The sequence below is a fragment of the Bombina bombina genome, chromosome 5, assembly GCF_027579735.1.
Source record: "Bombina bombina isolate aBomBom1 chromosome 5, aBomBom1.pri, whole genome shotgun sequence".
Lineage (NCBI taxonomy): Eukaryota > Metazoa > Chordata > Amphibia > Anura > Bombinatoridae > Bombina > Bombina bombina.
Window position 1 is genome coordinate 431,196,714 of NC_069503.1, and position 23,059 is coordinate 431,219,772.

The 23,059-nt window shown below is 36.4% G+C and overlaps 1 protein-coding gene across 4 annotated transcripts in view; it reads left to right on the forward strand.

The window, feature by feature from the left end:
• The window catches only part of METTL6 (methyltransferase 6, methylcytidine), a 94,888-nt gene that overhangs the window by 13,003 nt on the left and 58,826 nt on the right, over positions 1–23,059 (forward strand). Inside the window, exon 1 of one of the 4 annotated variants that reach the window (XM_053714278.1) lies at positions 19,382–19,470. The exons of the other annotated variants lie outside the window; for them this stretch is intronic. The gene's annotated coding sequence lies outside the window, so the exon portion shown is untranslated. Of the gene's footprint in view, positions 1–19,381; positions 19,471–23,059 lie in introns of those variants that run through there. 4 annotated transcript variants of the gene reach the window in all.

The window sequence follows — 23,059 nt, forward strand, 5'->3', positions numbered from 1 at the left end:
GCGTGCGGATGTATGATGTTGCTCCCTTTAAGACTGTGAGCAGGTGGTGAGCTGCCCTTTAAGGCTGCGCTAGGTGTGCATGGTGTGAGCTGATCCTTTAACGTTGTATGCGTTGCGTGCAAGTTGTCCTTTTAAACACTGAGTGTGCATGTGCCCCTGTCCCTTTAAGACACAGCATCCCTTTAAGGCTGTGTGCATTGCATGTATATGGATGCATACTAGCGATCCCTTTGAAACTGTGAATGTTTTCCCACTAAAGGTTGTGTGTGCCTGCACCTTTAAGACACTGTGAGCAGGTGCTGAGCTGCCATTTAAGGTTGCACGGTGTGAAAATTACTGCGATCTGTCCCTTTAAGGCTGTGTGCGTGTGATGCAAGTTGTCCCTTTAAAGGCTGTGAGTACTCTGTGTGTTTGTGTGTGTGTGCACGTGCCACTGTCCTGTTAAGACAGAGCGTCCCTTTAAGGCTGCGTGCATCACGTGTTGATGCATACTATCGCTCCCTTTAAAACTGTGCGTGTTTATCCACTAAAGCAGACATCCTCAAACTTGGCCCTCCAGAGGTTTTGGAACTACATTTCCCATGATACTCAGCCAGGTGATATGCTGGCTGAGCATCATGGGAAATGTAATTCCAAAAACTCTGGAGGGCCGAGTTTGAGGATGTCTGCACTAAAGGTTGTGTGTGCCGGCCCCTTTTAGACTGTGTGAGCAGGTGCCGAGCTGCGTGAACATTACTGCGATCTGTCCCTTTAAGGCGACTGGTGCTAGTTTATTCAAGGTGCTGTTTTGTTTTGTTTTTGTCTGTCCCCTTAAGACTGTGTGACCAGGTGTTAAACTGCCCTTTAAGGCTGTGCTGTGTGAACATTATTTTATCGGCAGTTTGTACAGTAGGTACTGACAGGGTTGCTTTAAAGGAACATGAAACCCAACATTTTTCTTTTTCTTATTTTTCATGATTCAAATAGAGCATGTGATTTTAATCAACATTCCAGTTTACTTCTTTTATCCAATTTGCTTTATTCTCTTGTTATTCTTTTTTGAAGGAGCAGCTATGTACTACTGGGAGGTATCTGAAGACATCTGGCGAACCAATGAAAAGAGGCATTTTGTGCAATCAGTATATCTCCCAGTGATGCATTGCTGCTCCTGAGCCTACCTAGATATGCTTTTCAACTAAAGATACAAAGAGAATGCAGCGATTTAGATAATAGAAGCAAATTGAAAAGTTGTTTAAAATCACAAGTTCTGTCTGAATCATGAAATAAATAATTTGGGTTTTTTGTCCCTGTCTGTGTACAGTAAACAGTTACAAATGTATAAAACCTGTAGGCTGAGGGTTTGATACAATGTATCCATGTAGGTGAGCAGAGCTGGCGGGCTGGGGAAAGTCTATGTGGAGAACATGGACATTATACCCCAAAATATGGCTCCCCTTTTTGTTCCTGGAGACACAAACACTCCATCTGAACCCCCAGACCAATTTTTGAAGTAAAATAATGCGATATGGCCGAGAAAATAATATAGAACACTAAACTGAGATTTGACCTTGTTTCGTGCTGATTGGTGGCTGCACATATATGGCTCATGTTATTGGATCACTCAAAGCGTTAAGCTACCAGTAATGCACTGCTACTTCTTCAACAAAGGATACCAAGTAAACAAAGCAATTTTGACAATAGAAGTACATTGGGAAGTTGTTTTAAATGGTATGCTCTGTCTGAACCATGAAAGAAAAATATTGGGTTTCATGTTCCTTTAAGGGGAATTCACTAATATGCTTTATATTAAGGAGAGACACTTTTTTTTTTTTTTATATAATGCTCAGTAAACTAAGCTGATGATTTCTCTCCATGCGGCAGAGTTTTGGCTAATGAGGCTCTTAGAGAGAACAGAGAACATTTGAGTATCATGTCCCTTTAACTAACAATAAGTCAATTTAAAGAACGTAAATAAAAAGGCATGATACAGGAAACCACCATGGGCTGCAAATCATAATATAAGCCTAGTTTCCATTGCTGTGGTAATTTTAAAGGGACAGTAAACATATAGAATAATGTTATATAATTCTGCACATTCTAATTTAAATCACTATCTCTTGACAGTAATAAAAAAATATTTATTCAAATAATATACCTGTATATTAAAACAAAAACTCCATCTATGTAAAGCAAAATGTATACCTAACATAAATACAGAATATTATTACAGTTAGCAATCTGAAAGCAGCAAACAATGCCAAAGAAAACCTTTAAATATATTATCCTTTTTACACTAATTCTATCCATTTAATTTCTTCTTCACATACCTCATTTTTATAAATATATTATCCTTTTTACACTAATTCTATCCATTTAATTTCTTCTTCACATACCTCATTTTTATAAATATATTATCCTTTTTACACTAATTCTATCCATTTAATTTCTTCTTCACATACCTCATTCTTATAAATATATTATCCTTTTTACACTAATTCTATCCATTTAATTTCTTCTTCACATACCTCATTTTTATAAATATATTATCCTTTTTACACTAATTCTATCCATTTAATTTCTTCTTCACATACCTCATTTTTATAAATATATTATCCTTTTTACACTAATTCTATCCATTTAATTTCTTCTTCACATACCTCATTTTTATAAATATATTATCCTTTTTACACTAATTCTATCCATTTAATTTCTTCTTCACATACCTCATTTTTATAAATATATTATCCTTTTTACACTAATTCTATCCATTTAATTTCTTCTTCACATACCTCATTTTTATAAATATATTATCCTTTTTACACTAATTCTATCCATTTAATTTCTTCTTCACATACCTCATTTTTATAAATATATTATCCTTTTTACACTAATTCTATCCATTTAATTTCTTCTTCACATACCTCATTTTTATAAATATATTATCCTTTTTACACTAATTCTATCCATTTAATTTCTTCTTCACATACCTCATTTTTATAAATATATTATCCTTTTTACACTAATTCTATCCATTTAATTTCTTCTTCACATACCTCATTTTTATAAATATATTATCCTTTTTACACTAATTCTATCCATTTAATTTCTTCTACTATGATGGTTCATATATCTTGTCTATTTTTATGCATTTTTAAACATATTTTTAAATATAATCGATATGAGATTGCACATATATTTTATATATATATATTTATATATATACTTATGTATATTTTATATATATATATATATATATATATATATATATATATATATATATATATATATATATATATATATATATATATATATATATATATATTTTTTTTTTTTTTTTTTTCTTTTTCATACGAATTTATATATTTTTATTAAGGGTTTGTTTAAATATCAGCCTAGCCGATTTCGTTCACGTATCCTTACAATATTACTACATACCTCTTGGTGAACTATCATCAATATGAAATAATTAAGATCCTACTAAAATTAAATATTATCATTGTTTTATTTGAAAGCCTATGCTTGAGATACTAAATTGATTTTTTCCGATTAGTTACATACTCCTGTTATCTCCTTGAGTTTCTCCGTATTTTAAATATAATATTTTAATTATACACTATTACTACTCCAGGTACTCCTGGCTCTAGCCCATTATACACAGTTACCATTTTAGAATTATTCTTAGAAGAGTGACAGGTTAACAGATGTTTTATATAATTTGTGTACTTTGTTTCTTAATTTATGCATTTTGGTCTTTTAATTTGGAATTTTATCACGTAATTATCAGCAAATGAGCAAAACCTCCTTTACATCCGAATATAGCAGAAACGTATATTTTCAATTAATGAATGTAATGTGTCAGGCAAATTTAGGAGGCAACCAAGATTCAAGTATGGCAAGGGTTAAATCAGCCTATTAAATGGAGGAGCAACACCAATAGGACATCTTGATAAAGGCTTCACAGCTGAAACGCGTAGACGTCCACACAGATTGCTCCTGTTACAAGGAACCACTAAGCTACTCCCAGGACCGACTCTTTCAACGTGCCAGAATAGCACATACTGAGCCGGTAGGAGTAATCACCTTCAATATTCAAGTCTTCAAGTTTTCAAATAAGTGCGCGCACTCCAATGGTCCCTATTGGTTGTACCCGACACATCTACCTCTTCATAGAAGACACGAGTGAGTAAAGCAGAGACGCTGAAAGCCGCAAGTGCGTTAAAAACTATTATTCTTTTGCTGCTAATTGCACTTTTTGATTTAACTCCCAAAGAAAACGGAATATACAAAAATAAAAAATACTGAAGTTTTCATCTGACACACACGGCGAAGCCGAATCTTGGTTAGCACCTTTTTAACTGTTTGTACCTTATCATTGGAGGACATTCTGCTCATTTTCTGTCAATATTGCCATATGAAACATATGCCACATTCTTAAATTTAAATTGTGAAGGTATACAACTATCAAGTTAACATTGTTGCTATTTATTTGACAGCTCTACAAGTTGAACATTCCATACGCTGATACAATCTCATACGCTGATACAGTGTCTATTGTGGTTAACTTTTTCACTCTCTTGAACTCGTATATTTTTACATTCTCTTTTATTGCAATTTTTAATACAATTGTTTATATGCATTTATGTCTATCTACACCGGTGTATTTATAACCAATTCACTTTATTAAATTCCTAATTTTTATGAATGTTATAAAATTATTGGGCCTCAGTCTTCACTCAATAAGCTTAGTATACTTTAGGATATGAGGATATCACCTTAAGGATCTGTACTGATTTTTGTTCACCAAGAGCTTGTACTATTCCGGCAGATATTTTAACCCTTGATATATTGATCCCTTCGTTTTTTGAAAATACTTCTCACATTGTTTTACTTTTATTACTGACAGCCAGCCTCAGGCGCCACTGACTACCCTTGTTCTAACAATATTTATGAAAGTCACTATTGGAATCCTGAAAAGAGATTAAAATAAGTAACTGGTCATTAGTTCCTTGCACCCAATCTTCAAATAAGAGAAGGTACCGAAAAAAAGCAGACTTTGTTAGCACTTTTGGTTGTATGGTAGATCTTCTAATGAGTAACATAGGAGGAGGTATAAGAGGATATCCTTAGCGCCTTTACCTGGTGTATTGAAAAATAAATATCAACTACAAAAACGGTGTAATATCACTCTCATAGGAGGAGGCATAGTTCCTAAATAGTCTATAGCATGCGGTGTGACAATACATCTGCAATAATTAGAAGACACGCTTAGAACAAATGTACCTTAGGAGATCCTTGAGTCCATCCAGGGTCAGCTGTGCGATATAACTCACCAGCAGCTCCTGTGTAACTTTACCGGATAAAAGGGTGGACTGTTCCTTCTGTGTCATATGCACTTTCTGCATACAAATTAGCCGGGTTTTTTTTCTTCTTCGCGTGTCTCTTCCTGAATCTGGGAACACGTGCAGTATGGGGGCCCCCTTGTGACACACATCTGATGTTGGCTTCTTTGCTTGATTCAAGGATCTCCTAAGGTACATTTGTTCCAATGTGTGGCTTCTAATTATTGCTGAAGTTTTCCAACACACACTGCATGCTATAGACTTTTGGATTTGCACAGATCTTAGTGTGTTGCATTTTAACAATAATAAATCCGGCTCTGAAAATTGCAGAATGTAGCTTGCTGGCCACCATCTTCACCATTTATTTCCTTCCGAATGTCACAACTGCACATGCCTACTACTGAGAGCTAGCTAAATATAGTCTTAAAATTTAGCCAGGTGGTCAGTAAAATCAGCTGAATGGTGTGCTTATATAATAGGTTGGGGGAGAAAACTGATCCTATAAGTAGATATTCATATTAGGGCTGCACGATTAATCACATTTCAAATTGCGGGAGTATGCCATTTTTACCCAGTATGATGTCACCTATGACGTACAGGAGGGCTCCGCTGCGGCCACATGCGGGTAAGGGGCATGGCAGTGACTTCAATTGCTGCATCGCCATGGTCAAGGTTTCGCTGCGAGGAGCGGGAATGGGTACAGACTCGGGGCCGTGACGCCTGGCCTGTTATCTGCAGGACTCCAGTCACGTGGCTTGCTTCCAGCGGCTATGTGGGTGCATAGCTGCGCGGGTCACCAGGCTAACAGGGTGTGCGGCGACGCTAACGGTACCGATGGGAACCGCAGAAAGAAGTCGCAGTGCCGGAACTCTTTAACGGGCGAGAAGGGCCAATACTTCACCACCCGTTGCTCAATTACTTGTTCGTGCTCGGCACTGAGCAGGGGAACAAGCTCTTCTACGTCTCCTTTTTCCCCTTCTGGATATGGACAACAGGTGTAGTGAGGAGCTGCACATTACAACCCACAGTAGCGACTTCAGGGAGGCAGTGCTGGTATATTATTCTGAAGGCCTTCCTGCAGCCGCTGCTGTGGGCTGTAATTTGTAGCTCCTCACAACATATGTTTTTATTGTGCCTAATGATTCTACTAAGCAGCAGCACTGGGAAGAGGGAAAGATGGTGGGCAGCGGCAAGGTAAAGGGGCTGCAGGATCAGATGTGTAAGATGAACTGTCTGTCTTGTCTATTTCATGGTCAAAATCGAGATTTTCATTTTTTTCCCCATATTGCCCAGCCCTAATTTATATAATAATATATTATCTACCAGCTTTGTAAAATATAATCATCTGCAGTATGAGTTTAAGAAGGGTATGTGTATGTATTAGAAAGAACAAAATGGCAACAGCACTACACTAAGGATTAGGGAGTGCTTATATACTGGAAAAAATAGATCTTTCCAAGAGCTGGAGTGCTTATGCATAAACAGGAACTGGAAAGTTTAATCAACTCAGAGATTGAGAAACAAAGGATGCATTTATGTAGCACTTGACTCTCCCTATATATCAATGTATTACATCATGGTCTGAAAGTGTACTAAGGTGATGTATTTAAAATATAACCTTTATTGGTTTAATTAAAATAGAGAACACACACAGTTACAATTACAAAAGAATTAAACCCTGAGAACAATATGTTATTATCCACTCCATGAATATCATGAATTGTGGGACAAAAATCACTGCCCCAATATTGGGTTGGCACTGAAATAGGTGCAAGTAATTAAAATACTCTCGTGCAATAGTCTGTGGAATAAATGTAAGTCTATTCCGCAGATATAGAGGGATTGTAATTTACTCACCAAATCACCTAATGTATTGGTGATAGTGTGATGCTGAAATATTGGAATAAACAGTAATAAGGACACCAACTATAGGTGTGTATATGTATACACATCTAAGTGATAAACTTAGACCGAAATCAGGTAGCATAAAAATTTATGTTCAGCTGTACGTATTTGAAAATTTTAGAACGGTCACTTGTCAGTGGCTCGTTTAAAAAATAGGTAATGTCTCGAGTATCATTCAAGTATTAGGTGGATTGGATGTCTTGAAACTATAAATTAGATATTATCAATGGTTCGTTTGCAATGGTATCTTGTTTGATAAACATAAGGAGATCACATGTCAGTGTCTCAAGGTTAAGTATCACCTTGCTTTGTATGACTGGATATCACGTACAAGTAAAGTTAGAGATTCACCTGCCACTGTGTGGCCTTAGTGTTACAGTTTCAGTGTATATCTTGTTTATGTAAAATCACTTGGTTAGCAGAAACATTAGATGATCTTATATGAGGTATTATTGTATGGATCACTAAAGGTAAACACTTATTAAAGAATATTTCAACTTCGATTATCATCAAATTATAATGTGGTCACTAATCAGTGGCTCATTTGAATAAAGTTTTAAGATATCTCAAGTCAGTGTTTCTTTAGAAATGATTTTTGTAATATCTCAAGTATAGCTGAAATATATGAGCAATAAAGCTGGCCTAAGGTTATAAGGTAGTTGCTTGTCAGTGGCTCACTGAGAAAAAATGTATAGGGAGATCCCTAGTCGAAGGCTCAGCAGTTTTATATAGCTATGTTAAGTATAACCAGTATAGAGTTCAAATATTGTTATGGGATTCACAACACCTCTGTAAGATGTAGATATAAATATCTTGTTTTTGTAAAATCACTGGGTTAGCAGAAACATTGGATGATCTTATATGAGGTATTGTTATCTGGATCGCTAAAGACAGACACTTATTAAAGAATATTTCGACTTCGATTATCTTCAAATTATAATGTGGTCACTAGTCAGTGGCTCATTTAAATAAAGTTTTAAGATATCTCAAGTTAGTATTTCTTTAGGAGTGATTTTTGTAATCTCTTGACTATAGCTGAAATGTATAAGCAATAAAACTGGCCTGAAATTATAAGGTAGTTGCTTGTCAGTGGCTCACTGAGAAAAAAATGTATAGGGAGATCCCTAGTCGATGGCTCAGCAGTTTTATATAGCTCTGTTGGGTATAACCTGTATAGAGTTCAAATATTATTATGGGATTCACATCACCTCTATAAGGTTTTAATGTTTACTTGTAGGTATATATCTTAATATTAGTATAATCACTAGGTTAGTAAATGCTACCTATAATCTTGTATAGGATATCGTTAGTGAGTCACAGTTTTACAGATACTTGTATATATTTGTATCCGGAATATGAGCATTACATGTTTGTGATTTGTACATTGACAGAGTATTGAAAGTGTAACACAACGCTTTGGATTATACCTTATTGGCAATGGTATATTATAGTAAAGAGTTTAAATATTTGGGTTAGGTCACTATGTTGATAGACTGTGTTCGCTCATATATGTTTATGCTGGTATACTGTAGGGCTAAGTTATAGATAAATTTACAACTTGTGTATATCACTGGGATTTAATTACACCCATAGTTTGAGCTATACAAGTAGAGCGTGTTACAGTTGCTATTTCTGGATTATAGTATGAGCTATACAGGTTACTAGAGATCAATCGTTGCTGCCACACTGTTATAAATAAGTGAATGAGACTTTCCACATTTATTTAAAGCAGTAACTAACAGGATGGTTGGTTATATATTATCGTTAGGTAAGCAAATTTTGCGCTTTGCAATTAGCGTGATTACGGCACCGGAGTAGTTAGAAAAGATTTTGCCCGCTAACAGTGAAAGCCTCCCACTGCATTCGGTATTCAAAATTGCATTTATAATTTAGAACCCATCAGGCTCATTATTCTAATATTGGGATAATAGTATTGTTCTATTATATAAAAATCAACAGTTAATACTATGTTTCTACGGTTTAAATTCTTTTGCTACATTAAAATTCAAATGAGGGTTGAAAGGAGTTCAACACCCTCCCCTGACATGTTTCGCCGTCTTAGTCGTGGCTTTTTCGAAGGTGACGCGCGCCCGCGCGTTCACGGGTGTTTATCACCTTAGCTCCACCTCCACTGGGGTGTAATTAAATCCCAGTGATATACGCAAGTTGTAAATTTACCTATAACTTAGCCCTACAGTATACCAGCATAAACATATATGAGCGAACACAGTCTATCAACATAGTGACCTAACCCAAATATTTAAACTCTTTACTATAATATACCATTGCCAATAAGGTATAATCCAAAGCGTTGTGTTACACTTTCAATACTCTGTCAATGAACAAATCACAAGCATGTAATGCTCATATTCCGGATACAAATATATACAAGTATCTGTAAAACTGTGACTCACTAACGATATCCTATACAAGATTATAGGTAGCATTTACTAACCTAGTGATTATACTAATATTAAGATATATACCTACAAGTAAACATTAAAACCTTATAGAGGTGATGTGAATCCCATAATAATATTTGAACTCTATACAGGTTATATCCAACAGAGCTATATAAAACTGCTGAGCCATCGACTAGGGATCTCCCTATACATTTTCTCAGTGAGCCACTGACAAGCAACTACCTTATAATTTCAGGCCAGTTTTATTGCTTATACATTTCAGCTATACTCAAGAGATTACAAAAATCACTCCCAAAGAAATACTAACTTGAGATATCTTAAAACTTTATTTAAATGAGCCACTGACTAGTGACCACATTATAATTTGAAGATAATCGAAGTCGAAATATTCTTTAATAAGTGTCTGTCTCTAGCGATCCAGATAACAATACCTCATATAAGATCATCCAATGTTTCTGCTAACCCAGTGATTTTACAAAAACAAGATATACATATCTACATCTTACAGAGGTGTTGTGAATCCCATAACAATATTTGAACTCTATACTGGTTATACTTAACATAGCTATATAAAACTGCTGAGCCTTCGACTAGGGATCTCCCTATACATTTTTTTCTCAGTGAGCCACTGACAAGCAACTACCTTATAACCTTAGGCCAGCTTTATTGCTCATATATTTCAGCTATACTTGAGATATTACAAGAAACACTGACTTGAGATATCTTAAAACTTTATTCAAATGAGCCACTGATTAGTGACCACATTATAATTTGATGATAATCGAAGTTGAAATATTCTTTAATAAGTGTTTACCTTTAGTGATCCATACAATAATACCTCATATAAGATCATCTAATGTTTCTGCTAACCAAGTGATTTTACATAAACAAGATATACACTGAAACTGTAACACTAAGGCCACACAGTGGCAGGTGAATCTCTAACTTTACTTGTACGTGATATCCAGTCATACAAAGCAAGGTGATACTTAACCTTGAGACACTGACATGTGATCTCCTTATGTTTATCAAACAAGATACCATTGCGAACGAACCATTGATAATATCTAATTTATAGTTTCAAGACATCCAATCCACCTAATACTTGAATGATACTCGAGACATTACCTATTTTTTAAACGAGCCACTGACAAGTGACCGTTCTAGAATTTTCAAATACGTACAGCTGAACATAAATTTTTATGCTACCTGATTTCGGTCTAAGTTTATCACTTAGATGTGTATACATATACACACCTATAGTTGGTGTCCTTATTACTGTTCCAATATTTCAGCATCACACTATCACCAATACATTAGGTGATTTGGTGAGTAAATTACAATCCCTCTATATCTGCGGAATAGATTTACATTTATTCCACAGACTATTGCACGAGAGTATTTTAATTACTTGCACCTATTTCAGTGCCAACCCAATATTGGGGCAGTGATTTTTGTCCCACAATTCATGATATTCATGGAGTGGATAATAACATATTGTTCTCAGGGTTTAATTCTTTTGTAATTTTAACTGTGTGTTGTTTGTGTGTGTTCTCTATTTTAATTAAACCAATAAAGGTTATATTTTAAATACATCACCTTAGTACACTTTCAGACCATGATGTAATACATTGATATATAGGGAGAGTCAAGTGCTACATAAATGCATCCTTTGTTTCTCAATCTCTGAGTTGATTAAACTTTCCAGTATATGTATGTATATATGTATAACAGGGTGACAGCACCACCTAAAGAGTATCAAAAATGCTCAGGCACGGGATGGAGTCTGGTCCGAGACTCAATAATCCATATAATATAAAAAAATCCCAGCCAATGAGTCTTAGTATTGAATATGACAAAGTATTTTAATGCTTACACATCATGTCATACACAATCTGACATTGCGTAAATACAAGGAGGAAACCAAAGATGCACTCACACTGATCCACACAAAACCCCATCCACCAATCCACACATCCGCACTTGACATTCATACATAAGAAAAAATATGAGTAGAAATAAACAAATTAATAACGTAAATGCACCCCCAGGGAGTGAAGGACAGTTTTGTTTACTAGTATCACTGCATAAGAATATTGAAAAATGATACTAATCAAAAAGAAAAAGTTTCTTGGTAATTTGTATCCAGTATGGTTGAAAAGTTGCCACAAAGTTATTACAGTTGAATCCGGATATGTAATCTTATATTGTTATGAAGTTCGGATAATTATAACATGCAATGTCCTGTGACAGACTCAGAATGCTGATGGATACTAGTAATGTTAAAGTCTGTGTTATACAATCACACGGGAATCCCCAACTTCCATATGGGCAACCCCCACTTCTGATATGCAAACAGTTAATTGTAAGCGAGGTAAACACTGGCTGCTAATCCAACCTCACACACTTGTAAGATAATGTATCTTCACTCATGGTAAATCTATTCCAGTAACCTAAGAACCCAGGTGCTCCGCATGTGACCCTAACCAGGGGGTTCACTATGGACAGCCACTTCACTTATAATCAATGGGCTGGTATGACTACTTCACAGATACTCAATGTATAACCCAAACCAGGGGGTTCAATTAAGGTACCTTGTGTGTCGTTGGTAAGATTCCTCGCCGCCAGCCTGGGAAATAACGGTGTATGGTATTACCTGAGTCAGTCCGTATTACCGTGAGACTAAGCAGCAATCTTCGCTGTGGCAATAGATAGCAGTCAGGATATTCCGGATGCTCCCATCTCGCTCTCTCAGTCTAGGAAGCCGTTAACTGTCAGCGTGCAGGGTTGCTCAAACAACACAGGTAAGGACAGGTGTCAGCGTCCACGCTGATTCTGACGCGCGTTTCGGGGACTCCGCCCCTTTGTCAAGGAAATGTGCAGGTGCTAGGTAGGAGGTAATATTTAAAAAGATATTGCCACAAGCTCATTGGGCTACGCATTCACACTCCTTGCAAATCGCAAGCACACCATGCACGTCACTCTCATTTAGAACTGAATTTAACTGCGGACATGTAGAAGCCTCAAAGAATAGCGTGTTTAACATTCTATGTCAAAGCAAAACAGAGCACTAAGTGGGTGTGATCCTCGGTCTGTGTGTAACAAGTTAAACTAGACATTATTCGCTTTTCAACTTTATTGCAAGAAAAATAAATTAATTAACAGAGACTAAACTAATCGAGAGTCACCAAATATTAAAAGCACAAACAACCCCACACTGTTCATAGCAACACAGCTGTGACCTAAGGAAATTGAACCTGTTTCTATAAACTCCCCTAGGAAAATACACTTTTTATTTTTTATGTTCTCTATTTGAAAAATACTACGCTAAATTAATGGTACCATACCAACAGAGGGTTACCCAGACACATACAGGATCCATTGTCTCAGTTACTTACCCCAAAAGGGACAGAAATCTATCCTAACATATTGTAAACACTGAAATGACCAGTGATATGGTATTTTGATGAGTCTGCACATAAGATTGTAAAGCCATCACAGTATTCCACAAAGATACTGGAATGTCATATAGCACAAAATTCTCAAAGGGACCCCACTGAGTCCAAAATGAGGCATGCCTTAAGATGCAGATATAGCCAGATATAGTTGTAGTCCATTAGTACACGCTCCCACATTAAGTCTACATAATGCCTGCTATGGAAAATATACCCAAATCGCTGCCCTCAGTGTACATCTCTATCTTGTAAAATAGCCTGACATAGTGTTGGCGTTTGGGCATCTATCACCTTATAGGAAACAATATTCCCTACAAACAGGATCCATTAACATGGTATATTAAATTAAGTTACCCCAAGATATGTCTCTATTGAGACCTTTGGGTGTCATGGTATCAAGTTTCCTAATCCACTGAGCTTCTTTTTTAAAAAGTAACTTTTGTCGGTCCCCACCTCTACGCAAAGGGGGTACCCCATCCACAAAGTTGACTTTTATTGTGTGAGAACCTAGTAAAATGGTGAGCCACCGGGGCATCCTCATCATCTTTGCCTATGGCTGCTTTATGTTGGCGTATAATATCTCTGGCTGTGTGGGTGGTCTTGCCTACATAGGCCAGGCCACATGGACACTTGATCACATAGATAACATACTTAGAAACACAGGAGAATCTCCCTTTGATGGGTATTCTTTTGCCTGAAAGTGGATGAGTGACATGATCCCCTGGTTGCATTGAATGGCACAGAGCACAATTCATGCATGGGAAAGATCCTTTCTTAGTCATTTCGGTCGGTTTCTTGGTGGGACCCCAATCAGCACGAAATAGTGTATCTCTAAGATTTCTATTATGTCTAAAAGAAAATAGTGGGGTATCGGCAAACATCTTGCCCACTAGGGCATCATCTCTCAATAAGTGCCAATGTTGAAGTATAATCCTCTTCAGTCCTCTACTATGAAAGCCAAAGTGGCTGACAAAAGGAACCGAGAATTTCTTAGGGGTTGGATTCTTTTTTTGTTAAGAGGCTAAACCTATCAGTATCCATAACTTTCTTGATATTATGTGTCAGAACTTCTATGGGATAGCCTCTGTTAGAAAATCTTTTTGACATCTCCTCCAATCTTTTCAGACACCTCTCTGGGTCATCTACAATTCTTTTAGTTCGTAACAGTTGACCCAGAGGAAGATTTTTAATGAGAGACGGTGGATGGAAGCTGTCATATAGTAATGTATTATTACGATCTGTTTCCTTAGCATATAGATCCGTTCTCAGTCGTTTATCTACCACAGATACCATAGTATCCAGGAAACTAACTTGTGTCTGGCTGAATTCCATCGTGAATTTCAATGATACATGTGCAGAATTTAATCTATACCCAAAATTAATCAGATCTTCTTCACTTCCTGTCCAGATAAAGAAAATATTGTCTATATAGCGATACCAACCTTGTACATAATCTATAAAGCCTTGATCCCTGAAGACAAAGTCCTCTTCAAATTTGCCAACAAATAGATTTGCATAAGTAGGTGATACATTTGAGCTCATAGCCGTCCCTCTTTTTTGGACATAAAATGTGTCTTCAAATAGAAAGAAATTTTCATATAGAATGATCTAAAAGAGATCCCTAATGAGTCTCTTTTCACTAGGTGAATATAAATTGTCCTTATCCAAAAAATAGAAGACACTCTCAATTCCTAGATCATGGGGAATCGAGGTGTAGAGACTGGCTATGTCCATAGTTACCAACAGACTATCGGGAGGAACAACCTTGGGTGCAATCTTGCATAAGAAATCTGTTGTATCTTGTAAGTATGAATCCAGATAACCCAATAGGGGTCTAATCAGCTGATCAAGAAATATAGCGATCGGTTGGAAAATTTAATCTGTACCTGCCACTATTGGGCGACCCGGAGGGTCTTGTAATTTCTTGGGTAATACATAAAAAACGGGTGTAATTGGATGAGCAGTTATCAAAAAGTGTGCTTGTTTGTTGGTTATTATATCTGAAACAGATGCTTCCTCTACCACCTTAAGAAATCTTACCTTTAATTCTTGTGGTGGGATCCCCTGCTATTTTAGCATAATTTGTTTGATCATGTAATTGTCTTAAAACTTCTTCCTTGTACTTTATTTTACTCCATAATTACAAGGGCTCCTCCCTTGTCGACTGGCTTCAGAATCAATTCAGTATGGTTCTGAATTTCCCCAAGTAGTTCTCTCTCCTTCTTAGTAAAATTAAATTTTGCCTTTATATGGAAGCTCCTACGCATTTTATCAAATTCCTTTTTTACCATAGTAATATATGCTTCAACAGAAGCATTGGTATGAGGGGGATTAAATGTGCTTTTAGGTTTAATATTCTTAGTATGAAATTGGAAGGGGCTATATGACTCTGAGTGGATTGTTCTTTATTAACAAAAAATCTTTTTAACCGTAGATTTCTGAAAAATCTATGTAAATCACATTCAATCGCAAAGAAATCTGGGAGGGTAGTGGGGACAAAAGACAACCCCTTCTGTAACACTCGCAAGCAATCATCTGAAATATTATGATCAGAGATGTTTACTACTAAACTATCGGTGGTTACCTTCTGTTCTGTCTCGTGGAGATCTGGTATGTATTGTCTCTTGAATTGCCTATGCTTCCTCCACCCTCTCCTCTGCCTCTTCTTCTGTTCCTTGTGCCACGTCCTCTTAAGGGAAAAGGGACAGAAGAATCACTAACGTCACTATCAGAGGATGATTCACCTGTAAAATTGCTTTGTTGTGCACCCCTTCTAAATCTCCTGAAGGGAATAAAATCAGGATTACGCCATCTATATACTTTATTGTTTTGGTAGTCGCTGAGATCCCACTGGAACTTTTTGTAATTTTTGCTTTCCAGACTCTTTTTGAAAATATTTAAATCACCATCCAGTTTACTCTTATATCTAGAAAAATCAGTTTCTGATTTTAACTCCTTAATGGACAATTCTACCTTACCAATTTCCTGTTGCATTCTGGGTAATTCATTCTGTATGTATTCAATTGTCAGGATTATTATTTTTTTTATATTATGTATATATATGTACATAGGTTCAAGGGGTATATGCACTCTCACCATCGTCCTGCAGCTGCCAGGGTGCTCTAAAGGAATGAATAGCAAAGAAACGACATGAAGCACTCACTGGACTTAGGATATCTGTGTACAAAATCTTTAGAAAAGATTTTGTACACAGATATCCTAAGTCCAGTGAGTGCCTAGTGATCAAAAGGACCATATAAATATATTAATATATATGTTAGATAAGAAGGTCCTCTGTGAGTACACAAGGACCAGAGCCTACCACACTGAGAGATAAGTGGCATGTGATATGACCATACAACAGTAGCAGTTCATAAAAATGTTAGAGGTTCTTTCAGGCTTTGGCCTGTGCACCGCAGCAAGCAGGAGACTAAAGCAACTGTTGCCAAATGACAGTAGTACATTTAAACTTCCATGCGCTCATCACATTGGAGGTGTCGTTTAGGGTCAGAACAAACACTGTGACAGTATTTCTACAAGCTGTAGAAAATGAACTCAGCAGAAGATGCACACATATCAACATGCTAGCCTTCCTGCAGAGCTGCCTCATTTCACTGCAGCTCAGGTGCTTTGTGATCATAGTGCAAACCTTTATTGCACTGTTAATCCATCCTCAATTGTGCTCTTTTCATTGAAATACTTCTTAATATTATTTTTTATTTTTGCATAAGCACCATAAGTAATAAGATATGTGAAGTAGACACAATTATTATACAATTACTAAAACATTCTGTCTAAATGACATTAAAAGTAGGGTTGTGGCAAACTGTGGCTTTATGAAAGATTCCATCCTCGGATGAAAATAGAAAAAGAGTCCAAAAGCCAAGTCCATTGAAAACTATCATGTGCCTACTAAAATAACGCTTGCATAAAATGTTATATAATAATAAAGATATAGTACTGAAAGAAACAACAAATTTACAGCTGAAATAAAAATGTCATTATCAAGTGAAGAAATTAGGATTCAAAATAGTAGGCCAGTTTACTTAAAGGGACAGTATACACAAATTGTCGTATAACTGCATGTAATAGACACCACTATAAAAAAGAATATGCAAAGATACTGATCTAAAAATCAAAAACTTACTTGGAAGTTCCCAGTTTAGTACTGTTGATGAGGTAATCTGGGACACTCACTGAAAGGGGCTGGGTAAACATAAAGAGCAGACACTCCCCCTTCCCAGTATATAAAAAGACAGATAACATAAACAGGAGCCTGCAGGAGTCTGAAAATCAGCACAATGTTCTTAAAAAATAAGCAAAACTATACATTTTTATAAAACAAAACTACCAGATGGGCTATATAAATTGATCATCTACAAAACATTTATGCAAAGAAAAATCTAGTGTACAATGTCCCTTTAAGCTCACACAAGTCTTCCACTTCCATGGTAGATATACATTAGGAAACTGAGCTATTAGGGCCGGACTCCCATACAAACATCATATCATAGTATAGGTCTACAGTATCTGTGGTTAAATAATGATATCTCTCAAGCTTTTACATTTTATTGAAATTCTAATAACCACAACTTTAGAGATGGAACAATTGGAAACGTCTTCTATGGAGATTTGTGTTGAGCTTAGGAATTAAAGGGACAATATAAACCAATTTTCATATAGCTGCTGTAATAGACTATAAAGAATAATATGCACAGATACTGATATAAAAATCCAGTATAAAACTGTTTAAAACCTTACTTAGAAGCTCCCAGGTTGGCACGGTTGAAAAGGTTAGGCTGGAACACCCACTGAAATGGGCTGGAACGCAAAAGGGCAGACACTCACCCCCTCCCTTGCATATGAAAAGAACCTTTACACAAACAGGAGCAAGCTGGAGTAGGAAGACAACAGTCTACTTCTAAAACTTTAAAAATCAGCACAATGTTATTTAAAAATAAGCAAACATTTAAAAAAAAAAAAAAATGTATGCGCTATATACAGGTATACCCCGCTCATACAGCAGGTTAGGGACTGAAGCCCCGCTGTAAAGTGAAACGAGGCGGTTTAGCTTTTCACTTGCCAATGTGTTTGAAAATTTAAAAACATGTTTGAACTAACATATATTAGAGGTGCAATAGTGCGACGTTTAGTTTAACACTAGCACAGCACAGTATTCAATAAAGACTGCACCTGTAAAATAGTGACAATTACTGTAGTAAAATTTGCCAGACTATAACACTGATACACAGATTGCACTGTAATGCTGTAAACAGAGTGAACTGTGCATAACAAAGTGGTGACAGTTTTCTCGCAATCTCACAAAGATTACAGCAGTGTTTCAAAATCCTTGGAGGTTGAACTTCAGCTCCACAAAGCACTGTATTGGCAAAGCGCTGCAAAGTGAGGTATACCTGTAAATGAATCATCTAAAAACATTTATGCAAAGAAAATCTAGTGTACAATGTCCCTTTAAGTTAAAAATAAATAAATAAATAAAGGATCTAATTGTGCACTCCTTTCCAAAGCAGTATTCATAAATTTTAGAATGTTAGAGATTAGGGGGTTAAATAGTTACAGGATTAGTCTTAAATATGACTGTATTTATATGTTGAATACATAGATTCTTTATAGTATTATTAGAAGACAATGCCTGTAGTGGAGTCTTAGTTTAGACAAATCCAGACAACTAGTGTAACTAATTGTAAAAAAAAGATACAAAAAAGATCTGAGGAAGCGTTCTTTGTGAAACGCGCGTCAGGGGTCCGACAGGAGCAGCTCTGTCTCCCCTTGTTGTTTAACTTTTAACCGCTTACCAGGTTTACCTAATGGCTTGCTGATATACCCATACTTATTCTACTTTTCAGCCTTCAATCTTAGCTGTAATCATTAAAAGTAATATAGCCCTTGGATTGTAAGGGCTTAGTATAATTTTGCTTGATCTATAGTTTGTTGGCTGTTAGAAAAATATAGCAGATACTTATCTCAGCACTTGTGATATTTATAATTCACCTGGTTCAAGTGTTTTTAATTCTTTTTGCTCAAGCTATTGTATGCATGTGTGTTCCTAGTCTAAGTAATAAAAGATAGAATGTATGAATGTGATGGAACTTTTTAACAAACATTTCTATACATAATCCACCATATTATATGCAGTGTGTATTATTAATCTATATTTGTGGAGCTTGTTTCTAAATACTTAATTGTATCTTTTTTTTACAATTAGTTACGCTAGTTGTAGTATTCATAAATTGCAAGAGTGATTTCCAAAATGATTGGATTTTGGGACAAGGCTACCCGATGTGATACTTAGTACCTTTATCTGGGCAGAGTCGCCAACAGTGATTCAAAGCTACCAGAAAGATATATGTAAGTTTCTGTGGTGTTAAATACCATCTTGTCTCAAATTTAAGGTTTACTTCTAATAACTGAGATAAATGTGCATATTTATGAGTTTTAATAAAGATAGAGTTCCATTCTTTTTTCGATATAGTGAAAGGTAGCTCTTTACCCAATGACTTGTATAAGAGAGTAAGCTATTTAAGGGAGGTGTAAGTAGGAGTTTATAAACTAGAAATCTAGTGTTTCTTAATGGTGTTGATTAAAGTAGGAGATAGAGGTGATGGTATGGATGAGAGAGATGGGTGAGTTCTAAGCACGTATAACCATATTCTGTATATTTCCAAACATAAGAATTTATTACTGATTGTTGTTGGGTCAAGTAGGATAGGGACTGTCTGGAAAATATATAAGATTTTTGGCAATAGTGACATCTTAACAACTCTGATTCTGCCCAACCACTAAATAGACTTGCAAAGCCTTAGTGCAGTTTTGGCCTTGTTGCTTAATAACGTTTAAAAATGTAGCTGAAGCAGCATTTTTAGTTCCAGTGTTAAAGGGACAGTCAACCTCAGAATCTTTGTGGTTTTAAAATATAGATAATCCCTTAATTACCCATTCACCAGTTTTGCATAACCAACACAGTTATAATTATACATGTTTTACCTCTGTAATAACCTTGTATCTAAGCCTAGGCAGACTGCTCCCTTATTTCAGTTCTTTTGACAGACTTGCATTTTAGCCAATTAGAGCTGACTCCACAGTAAATTCACATGCATGAGCTCAGTTATCTATATGAAACAAATGAACAAATGCCCTCTAGTGGTGAAAAACTATCAAAATGCATGTAGATTAGAGGCAGCCTTCAAAGTCTAAGAAATTAGCATTTGAACCTCCTAGGTTTAACTTTCAACTAAGAATACCAATAGAACAAAGCAAAATTGATGATAAAAGTAAATTGGAAAGTTGTTTAAAATTACATGCCCTATTTGAATCATGAAAGTTTTTTTTGGACTTGACTGTCCCTTTAAGTGCAATACTTATTTTTACTTATTCCTTATTTCACATGTCCTCATGTATATCCCAACTTCCATTATATTCAGTTCAATGCAATGCTTGTTTCTCTTGATAAGTGTATCCAGTCCACGGATCATCCATTACTTATGGGATATTAACTCCTCCCCAACAGGAAGTGCAAGAGGATTCACCCAGCAGAGCTGCTATATAGCTCCTCCCCTAACTGCCATTCCCAGTCATTCTCTTGTACCCAACAAATAGATAGGATGTGTGAGAGGACTGTGGTGATTATACTTAGTTTCATACCTTCAATCAAAAGTTTGTTATTTTATAATAGCACCGGAGTGTGTTATTCCTTCTCTGGTAGAATTTGAAGAAGAATCTACCTGAGTTTTTCTATGATTTTAGCCGGAGTAGTTAAGATCATATTGCTGTTTCTCGGCCATCTGAGGAGAGGTAAACTTCAGATCAGGGGACAGCGGGCAGATTAATCTGCAAAGAGGTATGTAGCAGCTTACTATTTTCTGACAATGGAATTGATGAGAAAAATCTGCCATACCGATATAATGTAAACTCAGCCTTAAATGCAGTAGCAGCAACTGGTATCAGGCTGTCATGTATGTATATTTTACACTTCAGTATTCTGGGGAATGGCACTTCACTGGAATTATACTGTATGCATAAAACTTTAGCCTAATTTGCAGGGACTAGCAACAGGCTTTTTAATAACACTCAATTTATTAATGTTAAACGTTTTTTGCTGGCATGTAAAATCGTTTAATTTTCTGAGGTACTGGGTGAAAAAATGTTTTGGGCACTATTTTTTTTTTTCCACTTGGCAGTCGTTTTATTTAATTTATGACAGTTTACTGATCTCTCTCACTGTTATGTGTGAGGGGGAGGGGCCTTTTTTTGGTGCTTTTGCTACGCATCAAAAAATTCAGTCAGAAGTTTATTGTCTTCCCTGCATGATCCGGTTCATCTCTACAGAACTCAGGGGTCTTCAAAACTTGTTTTGAGGGAGGTAATCACTCACAGCAGAGCTGTGAGATTGTAGTTGACTGTGATAAAAAAACGTTTATTTCTGTATTTTTTTTCTGCTATCAGGGTTAGTTATCCTTTGCTAATGGGAGCAATCCTTTGCTAAAATTGTGTTTTTTACAAAGATTTGATGCTATAACTTTTCAGTTTATTAATTTTCAACTGTCATAACTTTTTCTGTGCTTCTTATAGGCACAGTACGTTTTCATATTATAGTAAATTACTTGAAAAGTATTTCCAAGTTGCTAGTTTATTTGCTAGTGTGTTAAACATGTCTGATTCAGAGGAAGATATCTGTGCTATATGTGCTAAAGCCAAAGTGGAGCCCATTAGAAATTTATGTACTAACTGTATTGATGCTACTTTAAATAAAAGTCAATCTGTACAAATTGAACATATTTCACCAAACAACGAGGGGAGAGTTATGCCGACTAACTCGCCTCACGTGTCAGTACCTGCATCTCCCGCTCGGGAGGTGCCTGATATTGTAGCGCCGAGTACATCTGGGCGGCCATTACAAATCACATTACAGGATATGGCTACTGTTATGACTGAAGTTTTGGCTAAATTACCAGAACTAAGAGGTAAGCGTGATCACTCTGGGGTGAGAACAGAGTGCGCTGATAATATTAGGGCCATGTCAGACACTGCGTCACAATTTGCAGAACATGAGGACGGAGAGCTTCATTCTGCGGGTGACGGTTCTGATCCAAACAAACTGGATTCAGATATTTCAAATTTTAAATTTAAGCTGGAAAACCTCCGTGTATTACTAGGGGAGGTGTTAGCGGCTCTGAATGATTGTAACACAGTTGCAATACCAGAGAAAATGTGTAGGTTGGATAAATATTTTGCGGGTACCGGCGAGTACTGACGTTTTTCCTATACCTAAGAGACTTACTGAAATTGTTACTAAGGAGTGGGATAGACCCGGTGTGCCGTTCTCACCCCCTCCGATATTTAGAAAGATGTTTCCAATAGACGCCACCACACGGGACTTATGGCAAACGGTCCCTAAGGTGGAGGGAGCAGTTTCTACTTTAGCTAAGCGTACCACTATCCCGGTGGAGGATAGCTGTGCCTTTTCAGATCCAATGGATAAAAAGTTAGAGGGTTACCTTAAGAAAATGTTTGTTCAACAAGGTTTTATATTGCAACCTCTTGCATGCATTGCGCCTGTCACGGCTGCAGCAGCATTTTGGTTTGAGTCTCTGGAAGAGACACTTGAATCAGCTCCATTAGATGAGATTACACACAAGCTTAAAGCCCTTAAGTTAGCTAACTCATTTATTTCAGATGCCGTAGTACATTTAACTAAACTTACGGCTAAGAATTCCGGATTCGCCATTCAGGCACGCAGAGCACTGTGGCTAAAATCCTGGTCAGCTGACGTTACTTCTAAATCTAAATTGCTTAATATACCTTTCAAAGGGCAGACCTTATTCGGGCCCGGGTTGAAAGAAATTATCGCTGACATTACAGGAGGTAAAGGCCATGCCCTGCCTCAAGACAGAGCCAAACCTAAGGCTAGACAGTCTAATTTTCGTTCCTTTCGTAATTT